Genomic DNA, 13,886 nt, shown 5'->3' on the forward strand with positions numbered 1-13,886 from the left:
TGAGGCAAACATTTCCAGTCGCTGCATAGTGCATAAACAGTAAGGTTTTTAATATTATATATAATCAGAAGGGGACATGGTTTTGATTAAATGTATCTAATACTAACTAATCATATTCAGAGTTCTCTTTACCTAACACTGTGTACCTGACATTTAAAAATTAAATAGGAAGAAATGCATCTAAATCTATGCTACACATTTGAAATTGATAGTTTATATTTGGTATAAAAGGGATAAAATTTATAGTCCTGAGTGACAATTTTATGTAACAAGGCATGAGAATGTAAAATTCCATTCAAATTCCTTTCTTATCACTATTCATGAAAACAGCATTTCTCAGCTGGGAAAGCTAACAGTGATATTACATGGTGCCATTATTTCAGAAGAGTTGTCTACGATGCAGAATATCTAATTTTTTCACACATGAGTAAGGACTATGTAAAATTTAGCATTTAATTTGCATTCTGCGTGCAATATTTTAAAGGGCAAGGTTAAGTATTTTTTGGAAGATTATAATAACCTAAAATTAATTTAGAAGCAAGAATTTAATATTTATGTACCTCTTTTTCTTCCAAATCTTCCCAAATAGCTTTTTCAAAAAGAATAGTATATCTTGATATAGTAAAGATACCAACACTATTATTGCTGTTTTAGTAAAAAGGAAACTGGAGCATGGAATTGCATAAATGATTTTTCTAAGGCAATCCAAATAAAGTATAAAAGTAGGGGAATCATAATATAGCCTCAGCTTCAAATTCCTCATTTTAGTGCTTGATGCTTTTTCTTTTAAATATTAAAACCAGTGGAGCAGCCTAATAACAACATGTGCAGGGGATGGAGCTGTTAGCTGTCCTCGTCACAACCTTACAGAATCACAGCCAATGCAAGACCATGCAATTTAATCCCCTGTCTTTATGGGCAAGGAAACTTAAATCTAGAGGGATTGTGACTTGCCCAAGGCCATAGAATATGTTAATAGCACAGATGAGGCTCAAACTCAGGTGTCTTTTGTTCCCTGTATAATGCTGTGTCCACCATGATTAAAATGAAAGAATTTAATCAAGTTCCCAGATGCTTTGATCCTTTAGGTAATTCAGGGGATGATATGAAGAGTTTTGTGGCAATAGATTTTGACTTTAATGTGTTTCAAATAGAATCTATAGAGCAGGCATTGTTTTTACTTGCCTTTTATAGTGAAGAAGCGACATCATTTTAATAATCTCGTTAATCTGGATAAAAAAGATAAAATGTTGCTATTCTGCACGTCTGATTCTTTGCTTATTTATTTTATTTTATTTTTTAACACAGTGGCCACTAACTCTTGTTCCTGCAGCTTAGCCAACTAAAGTAGGTGTCAGCGAACTTTTTCAGTAGAGAGCCAGACAGTAAATGTTTTTGTAACAACTTGGTTCTAGTGTAAATACCAGTGTTTGTATCACCAAAGCTCCAGGTAACATGTGAGTGAATGCAAGTGGCTGTGTTACAATAAACAAGACAGGTGACTGGCCAGGGGCTTACAGTTTGTCAACCTTGATCTAAAATGTATGGTGACTGCAGAATGAAGGACCAAGACGAGGACATTCTTTGGCACTTCCATTCAGGAATATTTCAATTCTGTAACAAAATCACCACTCCCCCCCAAGTCTGGGAATTCTAGCCTTTTCCAGTGATATCCATAAACCTGCTGAGTTGACATATCTTTTTAAAAATAAAATTTATCTTCACTTTTCTTAGAATTCTTTTCTTTTTGAGTTATCTTAGTGTTAGCAATGCCATCATTTTTTTTTTTTTAAGGACAGAAAACTGAAGAAACAATCTATAGGGTTTAAAATATCACAATACATGCTTTCTTAATTTAAACTAAAGTATTTCCACAACTTCGATCCTCACACCCATGTATCTCATCGTTCATCTCTGCCTCTTGAGAATCCCTATGAAATGCCAATAAGAGAAATTTAAAAAGTATAGACTCACAAGGCTGCAGAGAAATGGAGGAGTGAGACTGACAGGCTAGAATCCTAAACACACGTTTGGAAGATGGGAAGCAGGAGTTGCGGTGACCCACTTAGATTAGTGGAGGAGGTGAAGGGCAAAGTGCTTGCAGAGAAGGTGCTAGATGAGAAATGGGTCAATCTATACTTCAAACTGCGAAAATGCAGGGAGACTCAGCACTTGAAGGTGCCAGTTAACAAGGTAGTTAAGATGTCAGGCATGGAAGTAATGATAGGAAGGCAGTTGCCTTCTTCTTAACTTCTGGATCCCCAACTCTCTCATGGCCCTGTGTCCTGTCAATGGCTCCCTATCAGTGGGGGGTGGAAGTTTATTCTACAGAAACTGAACCAGAGGAGCTCAGGGCTCAGGGACACCCAGCCCATGTGGGAGCTGGAGAGGGGAATGGAACAGAAAGCAACGAGATCAAGTTACAATCACAACAGTGGATTTGAGAGCCTTTAGGCTTCTTTTCCTACCTAACTCCCATAATACCACACAGGAAGTCCGAGGAGATTGCTCTTGAGAAACAAATAGTCCTGTAGAAAAAGTAGAAAGAAAAAAAAAAAATCTGCAATGTATTGACACAGGATTGTCCCATTACCCAAGCGAAGTACTCAAACCTCCCTTGTTCTTCCTGCCTCTTTTCAAACCTGTCCTCCCACCACCAAAGCCCCTACTGGCTTTTCAGCATTTTATGATTAGATGTGATGTGTCGGCTAATGACACTGTAAGAAAGTCTCTGACATAAGAGAAAAAGACACCAAATTTAAAAAATTAAAAACAAAGAATCAAAACAGAAACCAAGAGGAAATAGTCCCAACACAAGAAATAAGAGGAAACTTACGTTTAAACTTACGTTTAATATCATCAGAAAGACAGGAGTATTTATTACACCTCAAAAATGGGAGCTGAATGCTAATGTAAAGGGATAATGACAGAATAAAGAGAAATCTCTCAAAATTAAAAATACGTCAGTGAATACAGAAAGAGTACTTCAAAAAGATAACACCCGTATGTTAACTGCAGCATTATTTACAATAACCAAGATAGGGAAGAACCTCACTGTCTATCAACACATTGATAGATGAAGGGACAAAGAAGATATGACATATAAACAAACAAGCAGGCAAGCAAACAAACAAGCAAGCAAACAAATAAATACAACAGAGTATTACCCAGCCATAGAAAAGAATGAGATCGTGACGTTTGTGACAACATGGATGGACCTAGAGGGTATTTACTGAGTGGAATAAGCCAGACTGAGAAAGACCAATACTGTAACATTTCACTTACGTGGAGTCTAAAAAATTAAAACAAATGAACAAATAGAAACAGAATCATAAATGCAGAGAACTGGTTGTTGTCAGAGGAGAGGGGGTGGGGGGTATAGGTGAAATAGGTGACAGGGATTAAGAGGTATCAACTTCCAGTTAAAAAAATAAGTGAGAGAGATGAAAAGCATAGCGCAAGGAATATAGTCAATAATATTGTAATGATGTTGTATGGTGACAGACGGACACTGCACTTATCATGGTGAGCACAGCATATAGACTTGTGGAATCATTATGGTATACACCTGAAACTAACACAATATTTCAATATATTGTCAACTATATTTCAATACAAAATATGACAGTGAATATAAATCAAGGGTAGGAAGCTAAAAAGAGAAAATCACATAAATTAGAACAAAGAAATAAAGAAGTGAAAAATAAAGAAAAAATAACTTAGAGGATTAATGCTAAATGATCCACATCCAACTGTTGGATTTTTCAGAAAGAGGTGAGAAAAAAGGGAGTAAATTAGCAAAGAAGCAAGGAAAAGAAACTTTTTTTTTTTTAACGTTTTATTTATTTTTGAGACAGGGAGAGACAGAGCATGAACAGGGGAGAGTCAGACAGAGACACAGAATCTGAAACAGGCTCCAGGCTCCGAGCTGTCAGCACAGAGCCCGACGCGGGGCTCGAACTCACGGACCGAGAGATCATGACCTGAGCCGAAGTCGGCCGCTTAACCGACTGAGCCACCCAGGCGCCCCGGAAAAGAAACTTTTTGAGAAATTATTAATATTTGTGAAGAAATCCATGAAGCATCTTAAGTATATTTTAATATTTTCTGTATTATTTTTATACATAAAGAATGTTGTAATAGAGATCGGAAATGTGATGCTATAGAACTTAGAGCAATTTTGATAGTTTGGCAACAGAAATGAAATATATGACGGGACACCTGGGTGGCTCAATTGGTTGAGTGTCCGACTTCAGCTCAGGTCACGATCTCACAGTTCATGAATTCGAGCCCAGTATTGGGCTCTGTACTGACAGCTCAGAGTTTGGAGCCTGCTTCGGGTTCTGTGTCTTCCTCTCTCTGCCCCTCCCCTGCTCATGCTCTGTCTCTCTCAAAAATAAATAATAAACATTAAAAATAATTTTAGAAATGAGCTCTGAATAATGTAGGAAAGGCTAACTTTGATCCATTCTAATTGAGTCAAATTAGAGATGGAAATACTGCATTCTGTATTCGGTGTCATACTTGTGAAGGGATAGATACTCTAAGGGATGGAGTAATGAAATGGGTAATGGACAATTTACTGGATCAATTATTTACTGCTGGGTAACAAACCACACCAAAACTGTGTGGTTTCAAACAACAATCATTTCATTTGCTCATGAGTCTAGAGGTCAGCAACTTGAGCTGGGCTCAGCTGGGCAATTCTTCTCTGGTGTAATTCACGCAACTGTTGTCAGCCAGTAGTTAGATTGGGACACCTCCTTTGTGTGTCTGAGAATGGGTGGTGGTTGACCACTGAGCCATTCTCATCCTCGGGGAAGCAAGCCCAGGCTTCTTCAGCCCACTTCACATGGGTGTGTCAGATTCCAGAAAGTGAGACTGGAAGAAACAGGGCCTCTTGAGGGTTATACTCAAAACTCTTATAACATAACTTCTCTTATATGCTCTTGGTCAGAGCAGGCTGAAAGACAAACCCAGATTTAAAGTAGTGTAGAAACTACATCACCCTCTTGTGACAAGCTGCAGAAGCATCTGCATACGGCGATGGGAACACTCTGTAACCACATTTTTGTAATTTACTGTATTTACCCCAAACCATATCACATGAAGGATGGTTAAAAAATTTACACAAGATTAGCCTGCAGTATAGTAAAGGAGCTATAGTAATTATTTTTGGACATTTCAAGTATTGTAATGTGGAGGGGATGTGACCTTTCTTTCTCACGGACCCCACGGGTCCAATAAAATATGTACGAAGAAGTTCCAGCCAACTTCTGCCCAATACAAGGAAGAACTCTTAACAAGTTGTGAAATGTTCCGTCACGGAAAGGCTTTAGATGTATGTTCAGCACTGTTTCTTTTAGGATGTAGAAGCGGTTTGTGTATAGAAGGACTTTCAGTGTGTCTTCAATACTGGATCCTTATTGTCTTTGAGAAGCATAGAGAATGTAACGGAGAGCTTGGGACTAGAAGCTATGGTTGGAAGTGGCCTGTGAACAAATGACTCCCCTCAGTAGCATACATATACGAACAGGGAGAAGAGCTAAAGAGAAGAGGAACAGACCCTTGGGTGCCAGTGAAACTCCAAGGGGAGGGGAAAAAAAACGATGCCAAAAAAGGATTATCAAAGAAAGGGAAAACAACAACAGAATCACTGATTTAATGTAATGTGTCAGCTCAGCATTTATCTCTGCATGTAAGATTTTGTGCTCTGTTCAGAATATCTATTTCACCTTATTCCTCCCTGATACATAAATCTTTCCCATCTGAAATTCCTATTTGTGAAGTTATTACTTGGTTTCAGAGTTATTCAGATTCAAATGGCTGCCTCCCCTCAGAGTTGTCCATTTATAATAGCATCCTAACTAGTATATCTTTCCTGGGAGGATAAATTACTACAGCTGTGGGTTTAAAATCTATGGTTACCTTCCAACCTCCTGCATTTTTAACTGAGTTTATATTCGGGCTCTTCAGAGAGAAATATGACTCAACAACCAGGAGAAGGTTGCATTACCTAATCCAATTGTACATTAGTGGCAGGATAAAGACACACTCTAGCCCCAATAAGCAAGGGAGACAATTTCCTGGAGACTCTTGTGTCTCCTACTTCTGTATTTAGCTTTTACCTGGGACTGGCTCCGGTGTGATAATGGTGAATGTTATTGATAGAGAGATATCCACATTTTTATGAATCCCTCCCTACTCACATAGTAACAAGACTTTTGTATTATAAATTTAGTAGATGGAAGACCACAGAAAGAATAAAATCAAACTGTCAATAAAAGATTAATTATAAGAAAGCATTTTCAAATGGAATCATGAAGGTTACAAGTAAATGAGGTCAATCCAAAGCGCTGAATTTAGCATAAACAGGAAACGTTATGAATAGCAAAGTCTGAACGGCATTCCTTCCACAGTCAGACTTTGCATCGAGTATCACTTGCTGTGGGCATGCCACTTTACTGAGGCAGGTTAAGCCAGGAGAAGGGAATTGCTGGGGCTCAGGAAGCATCCTTGGCTTAGTCCCATGCATTTCTCCAGCTTTGCTGGAAAGGACAACAGCATGCATGCATGCATGTCTGTCTGCCCAGATTTTCCTATGTGAAAATCCCCTGGCTGTCAGAATTGGCACTTATTTACTTGAGGAATTTCTAGTTATGCAGGTGTATGTCGTCATACAACTATTAATAACATTTTCCTGTATTCTCCAAACTGGACAATCTGTCTAGAGAATTTACATTCTTCTTTCCAAATTCTCCTAGATTCTTATTATGCCAATCTTTTGTGACAAAATCACCAACCTATGCAGTGCTCTTTTTTTGATGAACTTTGTAAATGAAACTCTAATTTGGATACACACACACACACACACATATATATACAATGAAATGTATATTTATATAATGAAATATATATAATGAAATAAATTTTATGTATATATATCTAATTTATATAATGCATTATAAATATATATATAAAGTGATATAGACACAGTCACTTGTATTTCCTAATATATGTATAGAAATATAAGTAATTATTTCTCATTTCTTTTTCTACATCTTTAGAAGTTTTGAAAATCAAAATAGTTTTTTATTTTTTTTTAAGATTCTTTAAATGGAGTTTCCTTCCTGGTTGCTGTTATCTTCAGTTACTAGTAACCAAAATGCTTAGCATTTTATTTATATTCACAAAACAGAAAAAGTATTGGAAATTAAGATGATAACATAACTCTAGCCCCTAATGCACGTATCTTTTTCAACACTTAAGCCATGATGCAAATACTTCATAGTCCTCAGAATCAACAAGCACCCCCTCACTTATCTGAGAAGTAAACACTAGTTGTTATTTTTGTTAGTCCATGTTCATATATTTTATTACGAGTGAACAACTTTCCATAATGATAACCAATTCAGGGGCAATATATCAAGTAAGAAGTGAAAATTCCCTAACTCTTCCTCTACCCCCAAGCCTCTGCGACAATCACTGTAACTATTTCATATCTACCAGAACCAACTCCCAACACTCTGGTCTTTTATTCAACCCATTAAGTGGCATCACACCCTGTATTTTGATTTTCATACTCTGTATCACTGACATTGTTTCAGACCAACATAAGTAGTTCTATCTCATTTTTAATAGTATGCAGAATGTGCCTCTATTTTGTTTAATAATTTCTTTATTAATAGGCTTTCAGGACGCTTTTTCTGTTATGTTTTGTTTCCATTACAATCAATGGTATGCATGCACACGTGCGCGCGTGCGCGCGCACACACACACACACACACACACACACACACACACAAGCACCAACTTACACTATTTTGGCCACAGAACATAATTCTGTAAGTAGACTTGTTGTATAAGAGAAAAATATACCTGCCAAGAAAGACTGTCAGTTTATAATTTGACCAAGAGTTCTTGAGAATATTTTTTCTCCAATAATCCATGTCAAAATATTTTTCAATTTTCTAACTCTGATGGGGCAAAAAAAAGTTCAATTGGTATTTAATTTTTAGTTTGAGTAACCATTGTTACATAACCTTTGCCCATTTTTTAATTTTTTTGTATTGATTTTATATCTATTGATTTGGCAAATTTTATATCTACATTTATATTTATGTCTTAACAGTAGATCTGTTATATTTCTTGCAAATTTTTCCACCTGCCTAGTTTTTCCATTTATTTTTCTTATGAAAGAGCTCTGTGTGCTATTTCCTAATCACAACCTCTTACCTGCTTCCACTCCCAAAAGATAATCATTATCTTGATTTTTTTCATTCCTTGTTTTTTATAAAATATAGTTTTACCACATATGTATGTATTCCTAGGCAATAAGGTGCTGAATTTTGCTTGTTTTTGAACTCTATAAATGTGGAATTACATTGTTTGTATTCTTCTGTATCTTGTTTTCAGTCAATGATGTATTTCTAAAGTTTAATGCACGTTGGTATTTGTAGCTGTAGTTCATTTCTTTTCAGTGATTACTCATGTTTAAAAAAAAGCTAAGTGCTATTTTTAATTAAAATAGATGGTCCATGTATTGGTTGTGTTTTCTATGTTGGCAATCATAACATTTTAAGTAATGACTGTATTATTTCTTACCTCCCAAATGCTATCTCATTCTTTCTCTTTCTTCTTTAATTGATCTAACTCGGCCCTGTCTTCAATGGTGTTCCAACAACACATCTCCCTCCTGCTCTGCCTCCCTTCACTACCCCCACCCTTGATGTGTAGTATTTGCCAATTTCTATAATGCAAGCAGTTCTACCATGGCTAATTTCAAGCTACCAACAATATTTAGGATTCAGGAAAAGGTATGCATAATGGGCTGAGTCTGTATGAACAGTCTCCAACAGGCCGTCGGATTGTAGCTTCTCTAATCCAGTTCCTAACTTTTTATTATCGAATCAGATGACTACCGTGTTTTTCAAACATACCTTTCATAGGTGAGTTCTCTTCTATTCCAAGTTCACTAAGAGTTCTCATCATGGTTTTTGAATGTTCCAGCAGCTTTTATTTTTGCATCTAGTGAGAAGATTTCTTTTAATTTCTCTTTCATCTATTAATGTGTAAACAAAATTTGAAATTATTTTAGGGCTGATGCTCTTCGATCCCTGGGGTAACCTAACTTGCTAATTATCGATTATTTTATTTGTAGACTCTTGCATTTACTTTCCAAATGTTTTGTTTGGGATATTGAATTGTATATGTGTGATAGTTTTTGTTTGTTTGTTTATAATTACCTTCTGACACCCCGTCTTAGCATAATTAGTCTTTATTTGGGTGAGTCTACTAATGTTATGAATTATGTGTTTCAGAAATATTTGGTAGAATTTGCCTAAAATCTGGTTGGGACCAATGTTTCCTTTGTAAGAAAATTTTAATTAATGATTGAGTTTTAATTAGTGGTATATAAGTATTCAGGGTTCTGTTTCATGTGTTGGAAGTCAATTTTGCTAAGATTTCTTTTTCTAGGAATTTTCTATTTAATATATACTTTTAATATTAATAAAGTATTTCCTTATGCTTGTTTACTAATTTTATCCTTTATTCTATCCCTGACTATGTACTGTTTCCAAATTGTCTTTTTTTTTCCTTCATCAATCTTATTGGAGGAATGTATATTTCTTCAGTTTTCTTTTAAGATAAACTTGTTGATCTTGGTTCAGCCTCTACTGTACCTATGTTTTTCTTTCAGAAACTGCTGCTTACATCTTTATTATTTTATCTACATGCTTTAGTTTTTGACTGCTTTTTACTAAACGTATTCCTGGTGGGATATCTCAGTGGCTCAGTCATGAGAGCCACTGAGTCTAAATTTCACCTCAAGTCAGGATCCCATCTCCTGGGATCGAGCCCCATGTTGGGCTCCATACTGAACATGGAGCTTTCTTAAGATTCTCTCTCTTGCTCTGTCCCTCTCTGCTCCTCTCCCCTGTTCATGCCCTCTCTTTCTCTAATATATATATATATATATATATATATATATATATATATATATATATCATGGTGTACTTTATCAAAATTTTTATCATTAAATCTGTCAGTCTTTCATTTTATAATGTTAGAGTTTTATGCCAATCAGAGGAAGGTGTTTCACACACCTATGCTAATACAGTGGTATATATTTTCTTCTAGTACTTATATCACTTCTTTGTTGGTGCCTCTTATGTTTTCAATCTACCTGGAATTCATTTAAAGGTATGTGTTATTTTCCTACAATCTGATAGCTAATTGTTCCAACAAGGTTTAGTAAATGGTTTCAGTTTTAATTCGCTTATTTGAAAATAATATATTAAATGTTCATCTCTGCCTGGATTTATTTCTGAATTCTACCTTGTTATTTGTCATATTGGAATATGCTATTTTAATTACAGTAGGTTTATCAATTATTTTAACATTTAATAGTACATATCCCCTCTTATTATCATTGTCATTTTTCCTACAATTTCCTTAGCTTTTTCACACACTTGATGAACTTTATTTCCTTTAAGATTTAGTAATATGTATTTGGTATTTGGTGCATGTATTACAAAATTTAGATAAGGAAATACAGATTAATCCAAGTAAGTTCCTTTGCTGTAAACCTCACCCTTGCTCCTCGGACTTCTTACTGGGGACACTTCCTCTTGTCAGAGACAATCAACTCAATAATGAAACATATTTTGCCTTTATCCTCATAAAAATAATAACACAGTCATATCCTTTGCCATTATTCACTGACTCTCTTGGCCATTTGGTCAGTATCAGATATAAGGAGCTATGCCTAATGAACCTCGAAAACAGTGTAGCAAATTTTTTTCAATGTGGCAAATTTTTAACAAAGTCTGTATCACTGAAAATTCAAACATCTGACCAAATGTCATTTTTCAAATGCGATTTCTAGCAACCAAAATCAAAGAAGTAATATTTTATCATGTCATTGGAGGTCAACTTTTCAATTCAAATAACAAATTAAGTCAGTTTGTGGATAATATTCTTTAAAAGATGAAATATATCAGCTTTCATGTCATAACACTGTACTGAGAAAATGCTAACTTAAAATATAAATTTCATAAATTTGGGCAAAGTATTTTCTCTATGCTTCAGTTTTCTCATCTTTAAAGATTTGAATTAAATAACTAAGATTGATTTCAGTTCTAAATGTCTACTATTTTATTATAGTCTCAAAGCAATTACTTCTCACAAACTCAAACAGAGATAACAATGTATTAGCATGATAATGTCATCTATTTTGACTTCCTGGAAGAAGTAAACAATTGGTATTTAAAAAGCTTTGTAATCAAGGATTCTTCCAGTGGCCTCTACAAGCAGCCAGCTATGGGCTGCTTGGCAAAGTATTGCCATTGACAGGCAAATCTCTATACTTCCCTTTTCCATATGTCAGGGTCCAAAATTGCACATTCTCGGGATAAAGTATGTGAATTGGCTTGACTTGACTCTCCAACCACCTCTGGTACAAAAGGCTGAAGGTGACAAGATATATAGAGTACATCTCATTGCTGGAGCACTTCACTGTGAATGGAAATGCTTCTTTTGACAAGAAGATACTATTGTCATGACCCTGGCTGCTATAGCAAGAGATATTTAGTCATGCAGTAGAAAAGGTACTCTGCCGTATAATTCTGTATACTAGGCATATTGTAGTTTTCGTGTTCTATCAGGTAAGAAAGTACTGGGACACCATTATTAAGTAAATATTTCAATTACACAAAGGCAATTCAATTGTAAACACTATATTTGCAATGCTTTTCCCACATACATATTATTCAAGGCTTTTGAGGTTAGCTCATTCTTGTTTGGGTGTGGAATTACTGCCAAAACATATGTTTGATTCCTTTAAAAGATATTGGAGTCTTATCAAAAATGGAGTAAGCAGTATTGACCTCACTAGGATGTCAAAGAAAATAATTTCTAAGATAAGGCACCCGTGTGTGTGTGTGTGTGTGTGTGTGTGTGTTATCATATAGTCCTTTATTTAATGGATATGGCAATAGATTAAAAATAAAGGCAGGCTAATGATGAATGGTGACTAATGATTTTGTCTTGTGGGTGGGTGGGGGTGGGGAGGGAACTGTGAGTATTAAGGAATTCATTTAGAGGAATTTAGGAATAAAAAAGTTGAAATATGACATTGCAAAAGTTTATTTGTGCTCTAACTTTTCCTTAACAGTTTTGCTGTATGATTGCTGGGTTGTGAGCTCCCTAAGGACAAGAATCAAATTCTTATCACTTATTATCCCTAGAAATTGTGGCAAATGATTAATGCCTATGTATTCGATAGAAGGAAAATGGCCCTGGGGGGAAAGAGAAATGGAATTACAATACAAAATATACTTAAAATGAGACTAATAAAACCATAATTGCAAAGGTGAACTGGCATAGAATCTGAACAGGAATGTGCACACATAGCAAACGGAACTGAGGAAAATGGAGGTCATAGCCAGGCTGGGCAGGGAAACAGGCACATGCAGCAAGACTCAACCAGCCCTCAGACTTCACCACCCGAGGCAACTGTCCATCTTTCTCTGGACCCTGTGCCAGCCTGTCACTCTCCTCTGATTCTTTGAAATCATGTGGATTCTGCAAGAGTCCAAGGAATATTTTCCTTTTATGGCTCTGAATCTCTAAATCATCTTTGGTTGATATCTGACATACTTGTTGACAGCCTAAATGGATTTTTTAATAGTGTAGCTTAGATAAATCTCTTTTCTGTTGTAGGAGAGCCAAAAACATTTTTTATGGCTAACTCTAGCTTAATAAGGAGCCAGAGTTTAAAAAAAAAATGCAACCATTTAATTTTTAATATGGATTTGTTCCTTTGGTAATTAAAAACAAACATTTTGTAAAACCGCCAACATATTAATCAAAATAATATAGGGTTATGAACATCAGGCATTTAAATATGGTTTAAACCTTTCTGAGATGAAATCATGAAACACTATTAAAACAGACTGAAATAAGCCCTTTTATTGCTTATGCATGGGCATGGTATAGACCAAAGGTCGTATATAAATTTCACCTAGGGCCATATTAAATTTCAGTAGATTCTAAGATTTACTTGAGGTATACTTTAAATGCATGTGTTACTATACTACCATGTAGCACCAGAAAATAAAATAAGTATGTATCACCTTCATTACGTAGACCTCAAAGTTTTTGCCACTAGCCAAGTTTGATCATTGATGATCCAAATGTTTTCCATTTTTTCATATTAGTAGCAATGCTAAATGCTGCTTTCAAGTCAGGATAACAATGTAACTAGAACTTTTGTGGCCACATAGAGCTAGAAACTGTTTTAGCCAGAGACCAAATAAAAGAACCCCAAAGGAGAATTTTCTTCCTTTTTTTTTTTTGCCTACAAGGTTATGTTACTAGTAAGCAGCCAGACATAAGGATTATCAAGTATAATCACTTCAAGGCCCTTAAAATGTTATGCTTTGTGTAGTTCTATGCAGTGTGCTGGCATTTCATTCCCTTCTGTTATTTTTATATTGTAGGCAGAGTCCAGAATTTCTTCTGCCATCTTAGATATTATATCAGTAAAATAAAAATCAAATACTAGTTACCTTATTTTGGTGTGTAATATATATCTACATGTTAACACTTTAATCTTAAGTTTTAAGGGTCTTACTATTTTACTAGCAACTTTCTAATTTTCCAACACCATACACACACACACACACACACACACACACACACACACACACACATATATATATATATGAATGAATGACATTCTGGCTGCCACTTCTTTTGGCTTAATTAGAATCTTGGACTGTTAGAGTATTAAGAATGATCAGACTTTGTATGGAACCACCAAAGATCTGGGATACCCAAGCAATATTGAGAAGAACAAAGTTAGAGCCATCACATTTCCTGAT

General features: G+C 35.5%; 1 long non-coding RNA gene across 1 annotated transcript in view; it reads left to right on the plus strand.

Annotated features, from left to right (window-relative positions):
- LOC122236443 overlaps positions 1–10,203 on the plus strand; it is a 46,638-nt gene extending 36,435 nt beyond the window's left edge. Inside the window, exon 5 of the long non-coding RNA XR_006214501.1 lies at positions 10,141–10,203. This is a non-coding gene — a long non-coding RNA (uncharacterized LOC122236443). The remainder of the gene's footprint in view (positions 1–10,140) is intronic.
- Positions 10,204–13,886: the final 3,683 nt, after the last annotated feature.

Source organism: Panthera tigris, chromosome A2 (genome assembly GCF_018350195.1).
Source record: "Panthera tigris isolate Pti1 chromosome A2, P.tigris_Pti1_mat1.1, whole genome shotgun sequence".
Taxonomy (NCBI): Eukaryota; Metazoa; Chordata; class Mammalia; order Carnivora; family Felidae; genus Panthera; species Panthera tigris.